A 16,771-nucleotide genomic window follows, 5' to 3' on the forward strand; every position below is an offset into this window, starting at 1 on the left:
AGAGCTTAGCACACCACCTGGAATAGTGAAGGTGCCCAATAAATCTTTTAGGAGTGAATGAAGCTTCAGTAAGACATTAGATGAAAGTGGGCTCAGCCATTTCTGGGGTTGGGAGTGTTTACAACTTACTAAGGGATTCTTAAATCTAGAACCTTGAATGACAGAATTTCTAGCAATGTGATAAACAGTAGCCACAGACATGAAAAGTTAGTCTTGCCTAGCAGTGATGATGTCATGCCCTTTTCTGATTGTAAACAGAGGCGATTCCTGGCATTTCTCAGAGTTCTGGGTTCTGTCTCCATCAGGAGCATGGAGTCAGAGAAGGCTTCCAGAGTTGGCAGCCATCCCTCCTCTTCTCCCATGTAAACAGGGTGCCTCTTTTTCCAGTCCTAGGGCTAGGATGGTCCAGATGTAGTTTGTCCCATTGTTGGTATGTGTGTTCAGCTGCCTCACTTCTCCAGAGTAATCTGTTCTACCAAGTTAACTCAAATTCCATAATGTCAGGCCTATGTCTCTGTTTTCCACCAGAACCTAGTAAAATATTCTACAGATAAAAGTTGTTAAATAAATACTTTTTTTGCTTCATGGATTTCAACTTGCTGGTAAAAACTATAAACCCTTGAACCTCTGGTTTCCCTAAGGAAGTTACTTTTGAATTTTCCAATATCTTCTTTTTTTTCTGGTTTAATATTACGTATGTAAATTCTTGCTCAAAATACTCTCTAGTGACTTTTCCTTCCAAAGGTCGGTTTTTCCCAACCCATGGCTAAGAATAGGTCCCAGCATGCCGAAATACTGACCATCCTTCCAGCCCGAGACCATTCACAGAGGGCTCTGAGTAGCTCAGGGCTCTGGCCCAGCTGCCTCTGGGCAGGAGCAGTGTCTCTGTTCAACCTAACTTGCTATTCAAAAGTTATCATTTTCCTTGTGCACCATGATGTGGGGAGAAAGAGTTGAAAGCATTGTTCTATTGCAGAGGTCAGCAAACTTTTTCTGTAAAGGGCTGGCGGGTAGATAATTAGGCTTTGGGGGCCATATGGTCTTTGTCTCAACTAAGCTCTACAATGTAGTATGAGAGCAGTCACAGACAATACTGAACAAATGCGTGTGACTGTGTTCCAACAAAATGTTTAAAAGATAGGTTGCAGGATGGTGATTCGGCCTGAGCGCCATGTTTGCCCACCTCTAGTGCACGGGATGAACTTTACTCTCCTTGCTGCAGGTGATCTCCCATGGTCCTCCCCTGTCAACCATTTCAGCTCCACCTCTTCTACTGGCTCAAATGTCCCACATACTGGGAAGCAGTCCCCCTCATCTCCAAGCAGAGTTACATGGCCTGTGTCTGCTCCCACAGCCACGTATTCACACACTTTCCCACTTTGATGCAATAATATGTTGTAAGGTCAGTCTTCTCCATCAGACTGTAAAATCGTTTACGGTAGAGATGGTGTCACAGTTATATCTATACCCATTAGATACAGCATAGTATTTGTCACATAGTTGGTTCTCCATACTTCTTGCATGAAGAAGAAAAGAAGAAAGGAAGGAAGGAGGGAAGGAAGGATTCTCTCTGGTTGAACATTTTTATATATAAAGTTTCATTGCCTCCAGAGGGGGTCAGGGGTAAGTGTTGGTGATAAACAAAGATGAGTGAGGGCAGGAAAGAGAAGGGGTAGATAGATTTAAGTAGGAAGTAGGGCTAAAGGAGTAGGAAGTTGTCTGAATTCTACAAAGTTCATTGGCTGCCATTGAGCCTGCATTATGTCTGAATTATCTGGTATTATCCCCAGAAAAACCAGCATCATAAAAATATATGCCTTAAGCAGTGAGACAAAAGGTTACTGTGGCAAAAAGCAATTCAGCAATGCATTTGCAGTAACTCTGGGGCTCTAGAATTTACGACAAGCAAATGAACCAGAAGTAAATGAATCAGAAATCATAATAAGGAACAGTGGCAATCTACAATTTAGTTCATAATATACCTCAATTATAAAGTACATCTAGAAACTTTATGAATTAATTTCTTTTTCTTCCTCTTTCTTATGAATTGTCTCCAGGTTTCCCCTGTGGTATAAATACTCATATAATGGTATTTTCAGTGTAATTTCATTTCATCCCAGCCAAGACATGGAGTAGAAATTTCCCTAGACTAAAAAAATAAACAGTGCAAAGTTTCATGAACTAGTCTGAAGTGTATCTCTCTGAGTCATGTTTCTCTAACTGCTAGGGCTTAACCCCTAAATATTTTAGTGATGGGTAATATATAGTGAAATATAAGAAATAAAATTTAGAAAATGCCACAAATTAAAATAATATTCCTATATACATGCCATAATTTGTAAGTTATAAATAACTTCTATATACATCATTTTAACTTGTCCTTAAGATCTGAATGTTATAGGAACCTAGACTATAGGTATGAAGGCTTCCAATCTTTTGATTTTTCAATATTGCCTTATATGGTCTACTTTGAGACATTGAAGAGACAGGCAAAGCCAAAGTTTGGTATTTCCCACCCAAACACCAGTCATCTCGCAGGATGTAATACTGTCATGTGCCTGGCAAAAATAAGTTTATTTTTTCTACTGATTTTTTTTTTAGCATATACTAAATGTTCTATGCACAGAGCTGTGACTTAATAACAAATAAGTTGTAATAGGTACAAAGTTTTGCCTGATAGCAAGTTGTTTTTGAAATTCATTTCCCAGGCTAGTATCACTGAACTTTTTCAGTTCTTCTGAAGTGGTCAGACCTTCACCATCTAGAAGGTAAGGTCAACGAGTTAGAAGAGGCCAATTCATATCAAGAGGACAGCATAAGGATAAAATAAAATATGTGTGCTCATCCTTGCACAGAAGTTACAATGTATTGAGGAAAGGCTGTTCAGTTGAGGTCCATAGGGATAAGGCTATTCTCCTTTGTAGAGTGTTTATGGCCTCTCTTAAGGGAATGGTCATTCCTGATGTCCATTACCAGGGAAAAAGGAAGTTCTCAGATTAAAAAATGAAAACTATGAAGGTAGGTCTTAGGTAGAGGGGAGAGAACACTATCTTTGTCTCTCTGAGTCTTGTTCTCTTTGTTATAAACAGAAGAGTATAAATGTCTAGCTCTATGTTCTCAGGAGATTTGGAGGATGTGATGGTAGAGATGTAGAGATGTACCTATATAGAGATGGACCCAGAAAGAGGATGAGTTAGTTACTGTGAGCCTCAGAGAGCAACTGGTATCTGTTAAGTAGAAGTATCTACAACCATATTTCTCTAGAAAAAAATTTTTTTTCCTTTTTTTATGGCTGAGACAGGGAAAGTCTTACCCAAATGTTTCAGCCTTGCATCAGCTATCCCACTAGGTACACAAGGTCAGATCTGGAGCTTCTACTAGGTACCTGAAGAAGTGGCAGGGTTCTCTGAGACCAGAGTGTAAACACCAGAAGGAAATAAGGAGAGCTTTCTTTTTTTTTTTTTCCAGAGCTTTCTCTTTTTTTTTTCTTTTTTTATTATGTTATGTTAATCACCATACATTAGTTTTTGATGTAGTGTTCCATGATTCATTGTTTGCGTATAACACCCAGTGCTCTATGCAGAACGTGCCCTCTTTAATACCCATCACCAGGCCAACCCATCCTCCCACGCCCCTCCCGTCTAGAACCCTCAGTTTGTTTTTCAGAGTCCATAGTCTCTCAGGGTTCGTCTCCCCCTAAGGAGAGCTTTCTTCTTTTTTTTTTTTTTAAAGATTTTATTTATTTTTATTTGAGAGAGAGAGAATGAGAGAGAGGGAGTACATGAGAGGGGGGAGGGTCAGAGGGAGAAGCAGACTCCCTGCCGAGCAGGGAGCCCGATGCGGGACTCGATCCCGGGACTCCAGGATCATGACCTGAGCCGAAGGCAGTCGCTTAACCAACTGAGCCACCCAGGCGCCCTAAGGAGAGCTTTCTAAGGGTAAGTGGGGCTTAGGATACAGTTGGGACTCCATAGTTCATTGGCCACCATCCATGTAAAGATCTTAGGATACAGTTGGGACTCCATAGTTCATTGGCCACCATCCATGTAAAGATCTTCTTTGGGTTCTAACTTTCATTCATTATAAAAAGGGCCATGGGTGCTTAGGCCAGGTAGGGACCTTCCAAAATCATACAGTCCATTCCCCAGGGTCTAGATAGGATTGAAGCAAATGCAGTGTCAAACCTACAAAGCAGTGAAACAACATATTGTCTTATAACACTGCTTTGAATCATTTCAACTTATGGTAATAATGTTCTAATAACATTAAGCATGTAATTTGAAAACACCAAAGATAATAGTTTAAATTATACTTTTAATGAGATTAGTTTCTCAGCTTTTAATGAGATTAGTTTTTCCTTCTTAGCTTGACTTGATTCTTCTATTTATTGCTCCTCACAACATACCAGAGGACAATATTTTTTTTAAGTCCTAAATATATACTATGGTGATAGAAATAAGCTGAATTAATACACAGAAACTTTTCCCTAGTTGTCCTAAGCCAGTTAACCTAGGACATTTTGATCATTGCCAAAAGGGGAAAATATTTTTGGCTTTCATTCATGTTTAACTATACCTTGTCATACCCACAATAAAACTTTTCCTCTCATGTTTCTCAAAAATTGGGAGACCAGTTAAATTATTCATCACAAGGTAGCACACACATTAAGCTCAGCTTTTGCTAAAATGTTTTTTTTTTTTTCCTGCTGTCAGTTATGCCCCTAGGATACATTGGATTTATGCTGAGGCAACATTCCAGGGCATTTGAGTAATAAATCTTGCCCAAGTTCTCTGAGAAAGCATATTTCACTGGCCAAGGGAAATGCTCCTTTTATTTAACCAGCAACATAAATAAAGCAAATGTTTTCAGCATCAGCATTTCCCTTGGCCTAATATATGTTTTAACGTTCTATAAGCTTAAATGATTTTAATGGCCTTATGTTCAGGAAACAAACACATAAACAAGATGTAGAGGAATTTTTCCTTCAGTGTTTTCCTTTCTAATGCCTATTTGGGGAGAAAAAAAATCTAATTTCTGTATCTTGAAGAAAACATTCAAATCCCTGAAGTTATCCTTGGAGCATATCAAGGGATATGTATTAGTACTTCTTAGGATCTAACAGCTAGCATTTATTTAACGTTTACTATGTGAAACAATTTTTGAAAAATGTTTTGAATGTTTAAAAATGTTCTGAATCCTCATAACAAAGGCTCTGTAGTCTAGATTCTTTTATTGTATTAATCTTCGTTTTACAACTGAAGACATGGAGGTGCAAAGAGGTTACATCACTTACTCGAGGGGCACCTGCATGGCTCAATCAGGTGAGCGACAGACTCTTGGTATCCGCTCAGGTCACGATCACAGGGTCATGAGATCGAGCCCCCCCGCCCCCCTTCCCCCATTGGGCTCCACTCTCAGTGAGACATCTGCTTGAGATTCTCTCTCTCCTGCCCGTCCCCCTGTGTGTGCGCTCTCTCGCTCTCTCTCTCACTCTCTCTCTCAAATAAATAAATAAATCTTTAAAAAACGTAACTTCCTCAAGGCGCCACCACCATTAAGCGGCAGACAGAATGTTCAACTTGGAGTTGCCCCAGAACCTGTGCTCTTAGCCACCAGGCTACATCACACCCTATCATCTATTGTCTGCCTCATGCCAGATGCCTGACATGCAATATTGCTAATACCTGCCACAGTGGGAAAGTAGGTATTTTTACCTTCCATTTTCTAGATGAGACCCAAGAGGCTCACCACACCCGAAGAACTTGCCACGGCTCCCATGGCTCCTGAGCAGTAGCTCTGGGATGTGAACTGTGATCTTCTGATGTTACAAGCTTCATTCTAAGACCACATGTTTTTGCTCAGTTGAGTTGCAATGAAGATGTTTAAAGTTTTCACTGTGCAGTCTTTTTTTTTTTTTTTAAAGATTTTATTTATTTATTTGAGACAGAGAGAATGAGAGAGACAGAGAGCACATGAGAGGGGGGAGGGTCAGAGGGAGAAGCAGGCTCCCCGACGAGCAGGGAGCCCGATGCGGGACTCGATCCTGGGACTCCAGGATCATGACCTGAGCCGAAGGCAGTCGCTTAACCAACTAAGCCACCCAGGCGCCCTCACTGTGCAGTCTCTGTACAGTCTTAAGATCTACTTTGGGAGAGAATAACCTAAGAGTTAATTCTAGAGCTTCCAAAGGAACTTTCCAAGGGAATTTATATATTCACAGAGGAAATTACACTAAACTGGAGACTAGGTTCCCAGGATGCTGGTGACTGGGACTCATAACTCAGAGGCAAGCTATGAGTTGGGGATCAGGCTAGACTGGTTTTCTAAGGAGGTCCCTTGGGAATTTAAAAGTGGGTGAAGCGTTAGAAAAAAAGAAAAAGATGAGGGGCGCCTGAGTGGCTCAGTCGTTAAGTGTCTGCCTTTGGCTCAGGTCATGATCCCGGATCTTGGGATCGAGCCCCGCATCGAGCCCCGCATCAGGCTCCCTGCTCTGCGGGAAGCCTACTTCTCCCTCTCCCACTCCCCCTGCTTGTGTTCTCTCTCTCTCTCTCTGTCTCTCTCTGTCAAATAAATAAAATCTTTAAAAAAAAAAGAAAAAGATGAGGCAACACAAAAGACACTTGTGTATAGTATCTAAAATCTGGATTTGGGGTCTTTGGAAGCCCAATAATGCTTTTATAAAATCAGCTGAAAATAGGCCAAAAGCCACAAATCCAACTAGATAAAATGTTTCCAAGTAGATTCAACCATTTTTGGGTTAGGCTTTAAGATGGTGAGTTATAAAGCCTACTAGTGTATCTCAATATATTCATTTACACCTGCCATTCAAATAAAGTGCAACTTTAAAATAAAGAAATACCCTGGAATAATCTTTTCTTTTCTAGAACACCCAAAAAAGAACTTTTAAACTACCTTAGGGAACACAGTGACTGTACGAGTGAAAACCAAGGGTTGTTTTAAAAAACAGACGGTTGCACTTATTTGTGGAACATAAGGAATAGCATGGAGGACATTAGGAGAAGGAAGGGAAAAATGAAGGGAGGGAAATCGGAGGGGGAGACGAACCATGAGAGACTATGGACTCTGAGAAAGAAACAGGGCTTTAGAGGGGAGGGGGGAGGGGGGATGGGTTAGCCCGGTGATGGGTATTAAGGAGGGCATGTACTGCATGGAGCACTGGGTGTTATACGAAAACAATGGATCGTGGACCACCACATCAAAAACTAATGATGTATTGTATAGTGACTAACATAACATAATAAAATTAAAATAAAATAAAATTAAATTAAATTAAAAAAAGACGGTTACTCTATTCAGGGTTCATTATTTAGTTATTTTAAAAGTGTCCATCTATAAACAGTTTTAAGGTACAAATATGAGAGATTAAAAAGACAATTAGTTAAGAGAGTTGAAAGACCTCATAGGAATGCTAAGAACAGCAGGATAAGACCACAGTTAGTTAACTGACATGAAAAATAGCTGAAACCTCCTGTCCCAGCAGGGACCTCATTTTGTGATGACAGTACCCTCGGGCGGCAGAGAGGAGGTGGGGCTGAAATTGACCTGGCAGGATGGTAACAAGCCACCTCAGTAGAAGCAACCTCTGTATTTTCAACAGTGACTCACTTCTGGTTCTGAAGAGTGGTGGACATTCACCAATGGGCAGGGTGGGGCCAGCCTTAGGCAAACGGTGGAGTAGGTAAACTTAATTCTTCTACTGTTTTCTTTTTTTTCATATTTCTTCCTCTCTCTCTAGGCAGATCCTCCCAGAACTTGTCCTTTTCCTTACAGAGTGAGTTGTCTAAAAGGCCCTTCACTCTGAGTCCATGGGGATTTAAGTGTCATTCACCCCTGGAACATGTTTAAAAGCAGGATTAGAGGTGGAGATGGGTGTGATGAGGAGTGGAGATGTCCTCACACAGGCCCTGGTGCAGTATTTTTTGTGTAGTTAGTCAGATCCATTAGGGCACGTGTATCGTTTTGTGAAGTTTTTACTTTAATTATACGTTGTGTGTGCGTGTGTGTGCACGTATGTGTGTGTGTATGTATGTGCTAAGAGGCAATGAGAACTACATTTCAAACCATTAAGTCATGGTAAAGAACATTTGCACTCCAGTGGCAGTGTGGTTAATAATCTAGATTTGTGAGCCAGCAAGTAATAGTTCAAACCCCAGCTATACAACTAAGTAGTTTTGTGACTTCGGGCAAGTTTTTAACCGACTTGTGACTTAATTTCCTAATAGCGAATAGGTATAATAACAGGGCCTTTCTCACAGGTTGTTGTGCCATTAAAATAAGTTAACAAAAGCAAAGTGATGTAGGAAACAAAGGCAGAAGAAAAATTATTAAATTTCCTTACTACCTACAGCCCACTGACAAGTCCTTGAAAGAGGCAGAGTGACATTCCTCTAGGGACTCAACTGCCTCAATGTTAATACTTTGCTAAGGGCAAAAGACAATCCTAGCCCAACCTCCCCCCTCCCCCGAGGATCCTGTAAGTCTACTTTAACATATAAAAATTTCTTTAGAAATTTCCTTTATCTCTAAACCCCCCAAGATACACGTTGGCAATCACCCCCCAAGCATATGGCCCACCGATACACAACTGAAGGGTCTTATGACTAATGTTTTATTAGACTGTAATAAATGACTTTTCCTGACAACAGCTAGCCCCCTCAAGGTCCTGGAAACCTTGCTTCCAAATTCCTTAGAGACTTATGCTATCCCTAACCCCCTCCCAACTTGAAAGGATATGATGGGCCACTCCTCATGATGCCAAAGCAGCTCTTTCTGTCCATGGGTCCTGTCCCCGTGCTTTAATAAAACCACCTTTTTGCACCAATGTCTCAAGAATTCTTTCTAAGCCACCAGCTCCAAACCTTAACGTCTTTCCTACATCACAAAGCACTTGAAAAGTGCCCAGCATAAAATAAGTGCTCAATCAGTGATATCGGCTATTCTGATTGTTGTTATTCCAGTTATTACTGTCACTTGGGTAGGGTGGCTGCCTTATTGCCACTGTCCTTGTTGGAGAGACGGAGAAAGAGTGTGTCCTGAGAGCTGCATGACTCCTCGTGTCCACAAAGTGACTGGGTTTCCCAGGACCCCTCTCGAGGATGGCTGGGCTATTGCTGATTTGTGTCTAATTGCACCTGCTTGCTTTCCTAAGCCAGTTACCTTTAGTTTGACTTGTCTCTGGAGTGAGGACAGGGATTTTCTCACCCATGCATACATATGCATTGTGTTCACAGAGTCCTCCTAGATGTCTGGAGCTGTTCTACGTACTGATGATAGAGCAGTGAGCAAAATGGCTGAGGTTCCAGCCCTCACAAATTTTACAGTGGTAGAAAGACAATAAACAAGTCTGTGTTTACTATGATAGATGGGGGTAAGTGCTGTAAAACAATGAGGCAGGGTAAGAAGGATAGAAGTTGAAATGGTGTCGGGGGATATTGGAATTATGCTATTTTATTTGGGATGGGCAATGAAGGCCTTTCTGATGGGTAATGCATGCAGCTATCTGGGAGAAGGGCTTACCTGGCAGAGGTAGCTTAGGCTCTAATGTGGGAGGGTATTCAGTGTGTTCCAGGAACATCAAAGAGGCTGGTATGGCTAAAGTGCAGTGGGTGTGAGACCGAGAGTAATGGAGACGAGGTCAGAAGGATCAGAAGAAGTGAAATTATGGAGAGCCTTAGAGGTCATGATAAGGACTTTGGATTTTCTTCTGAGTGAGATGGTAAGTCATTGGTGCATTTTGATTGGAGAAGTGACTATTTTAAAAAAGATCACTCTAGTCGTTGTGGGAAGAATACAGTGGAGCACGGGTGGAAACAGGGAGACTAGGTAGGGGGCAGAATGTGGGAAACAGAACGCCACAACGACCACTGGTGCATGTTCGCTCAGACTCCGAGAGCTCTGAGAAAACTCGAGATTGCAGGGTTAAAAATAACCCGAAAGGATCAGAGTGAAATGCCCTTGGGATGTGTGTGGTCAGTTCTAAAGTACAGCAGCAGAAGATGTTTTGTAGATAGGAAGACAGCTGTCAACAGCACACTGTGCCCTCCCCTCTTTGTTCCTTTATTCTGTTTTAAAGATTCTTACGTGCTTGACTAATCCTGTATACATGGAGGAATGTGCCTTACTACCCCCTGCTGTAAACCATTATAGATCTATATCTCTGTAGGAGGTATATAAGAGTATGGAAAATAAAACTCGGCACCTCAGGCTATTAGCTGGGGGTCCCCTGTGCCTCGCTGTACTGTTGTCTCTTTTTCTCAGTTCCTTCGCCACCCCAGGTCCCCAGCTCTCTGAGGTCGACAGCAGAAATCCAGGGGATGATAGTGATTAGAAATATGGGGTAGTTCTCAAAGTAGAGAGAAGTGGTGGGATCCTGGACATCCACTGAAGAAAGAGCTAATGAAATTTGCTGATGGATGGCATCTGGATTGTGAGCGAAAGAGAGGGGTCAGTTAACTCTCCCTCTCTTAAGTATTGCAAACTTAAATGTTGTTCTGCCAGCCAGTGTTCTTGGTCACAAGTGACAGAAACCCAATTCAAACCAGCTTTTTTTTTTAAGAGTGAAACTAAACTGCAAAAAGCAGGGGTAATGCTGTTCACAGGACACTCTTTTTATCAGTCTGTCCCATATATTCTCTCTGCAGTCAGCTTCTTTCTCTCAGAATATCTTCATGCAATGAGATTTGGACATTTATGAGCCAAGATCCTTAACCACTTGTACTTGGAGAAGAAAGAAGTCACTTGGTCCTGGTTTTGTCAAGAGCATCCTTGAAGGAAAGTCTTTCTGTTACCACAAAAGTATTGATCCAAACATCCAAGTGAGTTTCTGCCCACCGCCCTCAATCAAGAGCTATCTGCAGTGCCCCAAGGGTGGTCACCTCTCCCCAATCCCACTTCAGGCCCCAAATAAGAACATAGACCAATTCAGAAGCTACAGACCTTCTGCCTGACACCATGAATTTGGGAGGAATTTCAGCTATGTGTGTAGACCAAGAATCCAAAGGATGGGTCCAGTAGGCAGCAGCACTGGGGAGGATATGGCAGGGAATGAGTAAGGCCATGACTTAGAGCAACCCCACTGAGACTGGTAGGGCCTTTTTTTGTTTTCAAAATCCTTTCTCCGTTTAGTTGATCCCCACGGAAGTACCTGAAAATGAGAAAGGCAGAAAGGAGCCGCCACCTTCTCTTCACTCTCCTTCTCTCTCCTCCCCCCCCTCCCCCCCGCCCAACCATTTAGAGTGAAAGAGATTCAGTCAACAGTCACGGCTAAAAGCTATTAGGTGGCAGCTTCAGGTATGGATTCCTCAATCTTCTCAGTGCTGCTCCCAACTGTATAGAAAACCATATTCAATCAGTCACTGATATGTTCCCTCAAAGAAAATGCTGATGATTCTGTGGCTTTTCTAAAGAGACTTACCAGATTGTGCAGGTGCTGTCTGACAATAAAACAAAAGAAACCCAAAACACAAAGCAGAGAAAAATAAATCAGACGACTCTCAGGCTGAAAAATGCAAATTGCTGCACCGAAGTATTATGGTAGACTATTATAAAACATTTTGGACCAAAACATCAGCACCGTATCTGATGAGAAAGCAGCCTACCCAAGGAGTGAAAGACTGTAAAACAAACAAACAAACAAACAAACCCAGAACAAACTTGAATGGGAAGGTAGGGGGAGGGTGTTTGGTCCTTCTCTGATCTGGGCAGCCTCCCCACTACCCATTTAGAGCTTGGTACACAGGGTATCTCCTTCAGAAGTCAAGGGCAGTGATCTGACCAGGCGAGACAATTTAGTCATGCAGACCAAATTTCTCATGATGGGAGTTCGTGAAAGTTATTATTCAGTTCGGCTCCAGGCACTGTCTGAACTGACAGTAATGATAGACATAGCTTTCTAGGGTTTGTTTTTCTGACGTCTAGACACAATATATGTATTTTTTATATACCATGTGCAATTAATCTCCGTTACAAATGGCTGTACAGTCCACAGATTCTTATAATGAAGCCCCTATACTTGTTGATGTGAATGATTTTTCTTAAGCCATTGTATTATATATCAGTTCAGCATTTATTTCCTTATTCACTCACACATTCACTCCCACCTTCTCACCTTCCATAATTTCTCTAAACATGTCCTGAGTGCCTGTTCTGTACAAGGCTCCAGGTTTGGAGTGAGTGGGGTATGAACATCTCGAATGGGGTGAATTCTGTGGTCAAGGCTATTGATGTGGTAAATCACCAAAATTAAGCCTTTGCCTTGAGCTTGAGTTTTAAACAAAATAGAGACTATTTTGTTAAGGAAGGCAGCCACTCAGCCCGCCCCTGATGTCTTGCTTTTTTTAGTAGTTCTCCTTTCCTCTCCAATAATGAGGACAATTAACTTGGGTTAGAGATTTATCCAGGGCAAGCAATTCTAAATAGACTTTGGTCTGTATATTCTCTCACTGGATGCTGACAAAGTCTGCCCTTCAGAGGTAGATGGCTTCTGATGCAGGTTTTAGAAGTTCAAATTTATTTCTTTGAATGAGGTGATAATTGTTCTTGAGGATTCACTTTGGAAAAGCAAATAAATGACTTCACTTATATCTTGCCTTTTGTGCTTTCCCAAGACTTTCAAACTGATTTCCTAATCTCATTGCTTATCCTTATAAGTCAAAAATATCATCTATGATTTGGAAGCTCTTATAAAAAGAAGGGGCATAGGGTGGTAGAAGGGGCATAGTGTTTTGATCTTAGACATTATGACTGAAGAAGTAGGGAAGAAAACTTGAATGATGATATTCTATGGCTTTCTCTTAATTAGTGCCCACGACCTGACTTCCTGAGTCTTCAATAAGACTGGTAGTCTGTTATTCTGACATCTATGTTGACTTTGAAGAAGGCACATATTTTTGTGTGTGTGTGTGGCTTATTTGAATTAGATACAAGCCCCCCAAAACATTATGTTTTATTCTTCCCACAGTGGAGCTGGCAAACGAGTAGGAGTTCAGATGGCATCTTTGGTTATGATTCTATCTACCTAGATCCAAACAATGAGCACTTAGATCTTACCTAGATAATTTCAGAAGGTTTAAAGCAAATCCACAAACTTCACATTTAAGATAAAAGATTATTTCCTTTGTCTTAAAACGAAGTAAGTTGCCTTGAAATGCTCTCATTATTTTAACCCAGAAAGGATACATATTGCTGACCGCTTCATCAAAATGATGGTTGTCATTAGGATTGTCACTTATTTCACATTTGGAGCATGAACAGGAACTGCAAAGTAATACAAAACCATTGACTTTTTTTTATAGTGGTGATAGTTTCATGTTATGACTCTGGCCCCATTTGCCCATGCTGCAATCATACCATGCGACAGGGCAGAATTTGTCTCTCTGATGTATTGGTTCCCTTGACATGTTTAAGTAAGTAACCTATCAACTGTGGCCTTATTAGATATGCACACGGCTTTTGCTGCACACTCAGTTCCACTTACAAATCCTCTGCCATTGCTCCTCTTCCTCCAGTAACAATTCATCTTGACCTCCTGTATAAATGCTGTTGTGTAGCCCTGCTCCAGCTGTTAACTTGAAGGAAAAGTGGTGTCTCCTGAAAAGCCCTGGAATCTAAAAAAAGAAGTGAAAGTTAGAGCTAAAGTAGAGGAGGATCCATTTTCCAAGTCAGGCAAGTGAAATGCCTTCTGAACAGGAGAACCGAATTCAAGTTCAGAGCCTAGATAGGACTGCCTAGCTTTTTACATCAGGTGGAAGTTTGGAAACCAGAGACCTGTATTATCTTTTTCTTTTTCTTTTTAAGAGAGAAAGAGGGGGTGGGGAGCAGGGAAGGGGCAGAGAGAGAGAGAGACAGGAATCCCAAGCAGGTTCCCCACCCAGGACGGAGCCCAACGTGGAGCTCCATCTCACAACTTTGAGATCATGACCTGAGCTCAAGTCAAGAGTCCAGCACTTAGCCCACTGAACCATCCGGGTGCGCTTGTTTTATCTTTAACAACTTGGATGAGGTCTGAGCTATGTGGGCAGTGGGCCCTCCTCTAACAGGATGATTGACATTTCTCTTTTCAAGTGGACACACCAACATGAACAGATTGCTTTGAAGGACGTTGGGGAGAATCCTCTTTGTCTCAGAGCTATAGGATTTCAAATACACTTCAAGATTCATACCAAAGTCACAGTATATAAACCCCATGTGGAATATCTGTCAGCAGTTGGCAACAACATATATTATGATGCCAGGCGTAGCTGTATTCCCCCTGGTAATTCTTTACTGTCATCTGTAAACGTGTCAGTCTTCCAAGGTTACGTGGCACTATTTCTGAGATGCAATGAGGGATATCTGTTGGAGATTCCTTTGGATCTGGTGTGTATATCTTTTCTTTAGTGTCATATAAGGTGACAAATCTACAAAAGACTTCAAAACAGAGTTGTAACTAAAAGAAATGCTTATTTGAGATATATGGTTATAATATGTACTTTAGGTAGATTCATGTGTGACACGTATAGTTTTCCTGGGGAAAATATTTAACATAATTTTTTTCTTGTATTCAGGAAATCAGATGAAGTGGTTGGGGCTGCAGTGAGGCCTGAGATAAAACTTGGCAAAAAAAACTAATATAATCGTGTGTGAATATCTAAATAAATTTGCTGATGACAAATATAGCTTCTCAGTAAAAAAAAAATTAGGGTTTTTGTCTTTGCTCTTTCATTCTTTTCCCAAATATTGGAGCTATCTTTCAATATCTATTTTTAAAAGATTTTCCTCTGATGGTCTATTTTGAAAAATGTCAAACCTACAGAAAATTTGCAAGAATAGTACAATCAATACCCATATGTCATTTACTCTGATTCACTAATTGTTAGCATTTTGTCACATTCATTTTCTCTCTCACTCTCTGATTATTTGATGATCCATTTTAATGTCAGTTGCAGATAATCATGATCTTTCAGTTCTCTATATTTTAACAAGTATCCTCTAAGAACAAGGACTTCCTCCTATAAAACTACATAACAGGGGCACCTGGGTGGCTCAGTTGGTTAAGCGTCTGCCTTAGGCTCAGGTCATGATCCCCAGGCCCCCTGCTCAGTAGGGAGTCAGCCGCTGCCACTCCCCTTGCTTGTGCTCTCTCTCTCTGTCAAATAAAAAAATAAAATATTAAAATAAAAACAAAAACAAAAAAACTACACAATTATTAACTTGGTAAATTTAATGTTGATGTTATATTATTATATAGTTTGTAGCCCATATTAACATTTCCACATTCATCTCAATAACGTCCTTTACCTGTTTTTTTAATCTGAGATTCAATTAATACATTACACTTAGTTGTCATGTTCAATATATCATTTAGGGCAAGAAGAAAACCATACTCTTTGAACATTTCTATCCAACAGGACTTTTTTTTTTTTAAATCTACAAGGGAACCACCATTTTTCCATATCAAGAATGGTTGCTGGGTTTGCTTGCTCACCACATGTGCAGAACCTGATGCTGTGCTGTTTGCTCTGTCTAGAGTTTTCTGATAGCTCTCCATCTCAACTTAATTGATGCTGGCATTTAAAAAAAAGTTCATATTTTGAATTTTATTCTCATGGGACTATTCTTTCTCCTGAAATAAAAAGGTAATACTTAAATATAGGTCAGTCATTGGCAAATCTGTTCTGTAGACCAGATAATAAATATTTTAGGTTTTGTGGGCTTAAAATGGTCTCTAGCTCAACTATTCAATGCTGCCACTGTACCTTGAAAGTACCACAGAAGATATGTAAACAAATAGGCATGGTTGTTTTTCAATAAAACTTTATTTACAAAAACTGACACTGGCCAGGATTTGTTCCTTGGACAATATTTTGCTGACCCTTCACCTAGGCTAACATGATAACAGGTGATAATAGTTAAGGAAATAGTATTCTGGCGTAGCTTAATTTTATGTTAGCTGTAGCATTCTGGAAACAATCCTTTTATAGATGTAGATGAAAAAAATTTCTTCTGGTCCTTGGAGAATATGAAGCCTGATCTCAAGAGACCCATAAACACCACTTTAAGAAATTATTAAGTCTTACTCCCTGAAAGCATTTTTTACTTGTGGATTATCCTTGCAAAAAAGAAACTTAGTCTTTACAATGATAGAGTGTTCAAAGATTTTTATGCAAATAAAAGAACAAACAAAATTAGAAAATTCTACTGGAAACTTCAGACCCACAATTTTTTAGGTTTTTATTTAAATTCTAGCTAGTTAACATACAGTGTAATATTAGTTTCAGATGTGCAGTATAGGGAGTCAACACTTCATACATCACCCAGTGCTTGTCACAAGTGCACTCCTTAACTCCAATCACCCATTTCACCCTACCCTCCATCCCCCGCCTCTCTGGTAACCAGCAGTTTGTTCTCTAGGGTTAAGAGTCCTCAGACCCACATTTTATAACTATCTTGACCTCCTGGTATGAACTTTTAGGGACTGTAACTTATTGTTGGGGAGTAAGCTTTACTGAAATGAGAAGGGGTGGTTATTGAAACTCTCATGCCCTCAAAATACTCTGTCCACACTGGGTGACCTGCCTGGCTGCTCTCCCTCCACTTGTTCAAACACACATTGGCATAAACTATGCAAATCCTGAACTGCCAGGTGATCAGGCCTAGAGACTTCTGGTGCTTTCAGAAACCGAATGCCAATTTGCTTCCATCATCCTTCTATTCCAAACTTCTTGAGTTTGGTTGTGTATACTACTAAGTAGGAAAACAATATGAAATCATT

The sequence above is a fragment of the Mirounga leonina genome, unplaced genomic scaffold (genome assembly GCF_011800145.1).
Source record: "Mirounga leonina isolate KUSES-001 unplaced genomic scaffold, KU_Mleo_1.0 Mir_53, whole genome shotgun sequence".
Lineage (NCBI taxonomy): Eukaryota > Metazoa > Chordata > Mammalia > Carnivora > Phocidae > Mirounga > Mirounga leonina.